The sequence below is a fragment of the Ovis aries genome, chromosome 2 (genome assembly GCF_016772045.2).
Source record: "Ovis aries strain OAR_USU_Benz2616 breed Rambouillet chromosome 2, ARS-UI_Ramb_v3.0, whole genome shotgun sequence".
Classification (NCBI taxonomy): Eukaryota; Metazoa; Chordata; class Mammalia; order Artiodactyla; family Bovidae; genus Ovis; species Ovis aries.
In genome coordinates this window covers 114245061-114250173 of record NC_056055.1, presented here as the reverse complement: position 1 = coordinate 114250173, position 5113 = coordinate 114245061, and the positions used below count along the sequence as shown (strand labels likewise).

Below are 5113 nucleotides of genomic sequence, written 5' to 3'. Positions count from 1 at the left end.
TTCTGGTAATGAGAATTTTTCAGCATTGACCAAAATCACAAAAGGAAGTGGTAAAAATTCATTTCCAAGGGACTCAGTAGCAATAAGGTAGAGCTTTGCCTGCTGGGACTCTCAGACCAATGTGTGAGGTGGGTCATCCCCACAGACACCCTCTACTGTGTAGTGGAAACATCTGCAACAGCTGTTGTGGACAGACAGTCATGAGCTTGTGCTTGCCATTTCCACAATGTGAACTAGCTTCATCACATTCACTTCTTCATCCCAATGTTAAGATCACTGGGGGAAAAAAGTTGTCAATGAAACTGTGTGCTAATGCAAACAAATGGGGGGGGAAGGTAAAAGTAATAAGTAAAATCTACTGAATGACATTTGATTGGAGAAGAGCCTTTTTATAATGATTTATTCTCCAGGCTAACATATCCTTGGCTCTCTGTATATACACTAATTTTCTAGAGGAAAAGAGTGGAGCCAAATAATGTAGAAATAGAAGGCAGGACAAGTATCCTCACCTTTAGTATTAAATAGTAATTATGAGATGGTTGGATGGCATCACCAACTCGATGGACATGAGTTTGAGCAAGCTCCAGCAGTTGGCGATGGACAGGGAAGCCTGGCATGCTGCAGTCAATAGGGTTGCAAGTGCTCTGGATACTGCGGCAGCTACAGCTAAATTTGGATCCTGCATCTAAGTGCTCTTTGTTTCTAAGTGATCTTCCAAGGTTGATGTTTTGGTCCAGAATTCCAAAGAATTATTACCCAAAAACTCTTACCCAAAAAATTATTACCCAAAAAATCTTACCCAGTACTTAATTTGGGCTAACAGTCTTTATAAGGAAAGAAACAACCTCTCCCATCCTTGTGAATAAATTCTTGCTAGCCTAACCATCATCTCTAACTTTTAGGAGAAGCACACTGACTGAAACCACCCATTCTGGCCGGAAACCACAGTAACTATTTGCATGAGGTATTTTATGACAGGAGGTTCTAGTAAGGAACACGGAACTAACAAGCCACCACCAACTGGAAGAATTCCAGAGAGGTCAACAGGAGATGCCAAGTGTCCTACCACCTCCCAGAACCTTTGTTGCTGGCCTCCATCTTGGCTGAGCCATGTGTGTGCCACCAGGAAAGACCCTGAGTCAGAATGATTGGCCAAAGACAACACAGAAACTAATCCCGTCACCATAAAAGCCAAGACTTTGAGCCACATGACAGAGCAGTCCTCCTGGGTTCCCTTACCCTGCTGTTCTCCACCTGGGTGCCCCTTCCCAATAAAGTCTTTTGCTTTGTCAGCAAAAGACTCCTTGGACAACTCATTTCTGAGTGTTAGACAAGAGCCAATTTTTGGTCCCTGGAAAGGGTCCCCCTTCCTGCAACATAACCCCTGGGTTTTCTGCCTGATGTCTGTTGCTGAGAACCGTGCTAGAGCTAGAGGGCCAGCACTTGTCCAGAGCAGCTTCTAGCCTTTTGCAGACTTGCTAACCAGGCACACGGCTCAGAAGCAAAGCCACAAAGAGGTTGTGTCCCAGAAATATCTCTGCTGATTAGAATCTTGTTTAAACTTAGTTTATTAACAGAATCAATGTTTCAAGCAAAAATGCAATTCCTCCAGTCTCCTGTGTTCCCTGGCCTGTGATGTGTTCCTGGAGGTGATGAGTTGATTACAGAGACTCTGATGAAAAATGTTTTATATTAATAGTTTGCTATTAACTTTTATATGCATTTAAGAAACTATTACTAGCAAAATATTGCTATTATGCAACCAAGTAGAATGAATGATTATATTCAAAGTCAAATTAGAAAAAATATTAAGAAAAATAGATTTGAAACACAGCCATGAAAAATACCATGAGTCATAGGCCAGTGACTGATGCTAGGAAGTGCAAGGTGTGTGTGAGGGTGGTCCTTTGTGGGTCTTGCACAAGCCAGTACATCAGACAACACATAGCAAGCTCCTTCACTCTAAAGACCCTGCTTCCATCCTCTCTAGCTCCCTAGACTTTATCTGTTGATTTGTTCACTGTTTTTCATTGGAAGAGTCTCCGGCAATTTTACCTCTCTTACACACCATTGTTTTCACTTTTCCATATTCTCTTCCAGGAAGAGCTTCACTTGCATGAAGCTATTTGCATGCATATTTTTCCATGGTTGTTTTGATCATGCAGATAGTTTACATTTTGGCTTTATTTCATTCAGTAATATATCAGAATCATTTTCCATTTGCAAATAGTTTTCATTTTTAAGGGTTAGTTGTTTCCATTTCTTAGAAATGAGTACCATTGGACACATAGCTCTTGCCTTCTACTGAACTTTTAGGCTTTTTTAGAGAATAAATTCATGTAAGTGGCATGAATAAGTCAGAGCATATAAGTTTTCATTGGTCCTTTTTTTTCCTATTTATCTGATTTCTTTTATTATTTAAGAAAAATGGAAAATCAAAGGTGCAATTTTCATTCAATAAATATCATTTGATCCTTAGGCAGTTTTGTTGCAGAAAGTGAAGTCCATGATTTTAGAATGATGGTAGCAATTCATCAACCAAGTAATCAGTTTTCACACAGTTTCAAAAATTGCAGCAATTGCCTTGAACTGTCTGTAGAAATCCTGACACTGTGGAATTGTCATTTCAAAGGACTTGTTCTTTGCTTGGCCTAAATGATCTGCCACCTTGAGCATCACTGTAACATAAGGATACTTAAGTGATCTGCAGCTGTCCAAGCTCACAGCCATACCCAGCTTCCACTGAAAATCTATGAGTTGGTTGGTGACGTTTGGACTTAGCATCCATCTGTGGCTCACTAGACACCTCCATTGTATGGTCCAGGGTTCTCACCATTCACTCAGGTGGAAGCTCCTGGGGCCATCTCATCATCAGTTCTGAACTGTCCACACCATTAAGCTTGAGTCTTCTTAGACCCTAAAAATAATGATTGCTTTTATTCTTATAGGCAAAGAACATTTTCAAAGAAAGGGGTAAAATGTTCAGTGGAAAAATGACAAAGGATATGAATGCTTTCTCAGAGAAGAATGAATACACTTGGCTATAAGCATATGATAAATTCTCAACCTAATCGATCATTAAAAATTTGCAAATTCAAGCAAAAAAAAGATACCTAGCAAGGTCTGAAAAGTTTGAGGACACATCCTGAATATAAGGTTGGGGAAACAGCCACTTTCATTAAATTTCTGCAGATATGTTAACTGACAAGATTTGGGGGGAGGATAATTTGATAATCACCGCCAAAACTTAAAATGTAAATGCTTTCTGATCCAATAATTCTAAGACTAGATCTCGGAGACTCACAAAAGTTCACAAGGGTAAATAAACAACTGTATTTATGTCAATATAATGTTTAATAGTGAAAACTGGAAGGATTTTAAACCTCCACCCACAGAAGACCTGGTTGAATAAATCATGATACATGTACCTCAAAGCACTGCCACCGACAGAGGAGAGATCTGAAATATAGTACAGACATCTGCCAGGGTCAGTCCCAAGAGACACAGTTGGTGCGAACTCTTAGTTGCATGATGTAGGATCTAATTCCCTAGCCACGGATTGAACCTAGGTCCCCTGCATTGGGAGTGTGGAGTCTTAGCCACTGGACAACCAGAGAAGTCCTCACAGTATTTCCTTTCTCAATAGAACTAGCCAATGAGTTCATTCTTTTTCCCTTAGTGAGTCTTCCAGTGACCAAAATACTAGTCTAGGTACCAGAAAACTAGCATTCTAATACTTTCACTGAATGAGTCACTGGATTACACACTGTGCCAGAAGCTGGCCAGGAAATAAAATCTTGTCATTTATGGATGAGAAAAATTGCATCACAAAGAGTACAGATGACTGCCAGAGGGTGTTGAGAATGCAGTCTGAGAAAACTGGCCAGCACTGGGTCCAGGACTTCTCTAGCCTTGCTCTCTGCTTATGGAAACAGAACTTGTGCCACAAGCCCAACTTTCCATGCGTGACAGCCTCCAGACTCTGACCACTGTCCACAGAGGTTAGATGCAAGCCCACAAGCAAACATTGCCGTGCCTTTGTCCTGAGACCTACTGCTACACCTCTGACTGACTCTACCCAGATCCGTACCTGCCGAAGGCCAGCTTCCAGAGCAGGGCTTCTGGCCATGATGGAATGTTCTGGACATGCACTCAACAGGCCACCACAAACCACAGATGCTTACTGAGCACTTGAAATGTGACTACTACAACTGACAGACTAGGTTTTTCTTGTATTTCTTTTAATAAACATACATTTAAATAGTCACGCATGGTTACTTGCTACTGTGTTGGGTAAATGACACTCTAAAGATACAGCCTTTGCTTTAAGAACTCTGACAAATCTGACTACAACATGTTGGATTGTGGTTAGCTGAACCATGTAAAACTACTTATGGGGAATTTTATGTGCAATACAAGAAGGAAGAATAGAAAACAAAGAAAGCAGGAGAAACAGAAGAGAGGAATGAGTGCCTGTTTTTGAAGTGTAGCAAAATGATAGGGCCGCCAGGGTCTGTGGTTGCATCTGAATGGCCGTGGTCAGTGCCCCGGGCATGTGTGAAGTCTGGCTTTGCGGCCACTAAGAGGGGGATTTGCTGCTTCCAGCTTCTCAGTACAACCTGCCACAAGTGGAAGCTCATTCCCGTGCTTTGCTATGGGCCCAGCCTAACCAACACTCCCTGTACCTACATGTACACCCAAAATGTTATTGGATATGATGGCTTACAAATCTTGATGTACATAGAATGGATTGGCACAAAAAGAAGCAAGCTTAGTTTCTCCATGATCTAGCATAGAGTGGGGTTGAGGTTTGCAATAACAATAGGCTGACCTGCTCTGCTGGTCAACTCTCATTTCTCCCTTGGGTTCTTCTACCATCTGTGGTATGCATCAATATATCCCAAAATGAGCAACAAAACGGACCATTTTCAAGGCAAGTACTCTCAAAAACACCTACAAATTCATGTGGGGGACCCCATTTGGGATTAGATTTCTCTAATTTCTTAGAGCATACAATTGTAAGTCAATTTCAATTTACATATTTTTTTCACCTTTAAAAAACACATCCATTCTTTTTCATTTGTTTTAGTCACATATGAAACTTACAAATATA

General features: G+C 40.9%; 1 pseudogene; it reads right to left on the bottom strand.

Moving 5' to 3' along the window:
- Window positions 1-2553: 2553 nt before the first annotated feature.
- Window positions 2554-2812, bottom strand: LOC101104460 (COMM domain-containing protein 6-like; annotated as a pseudogene).
- Between the last annotated feature and the right edge of the window lie 2301 nt (window positions 2813-5113).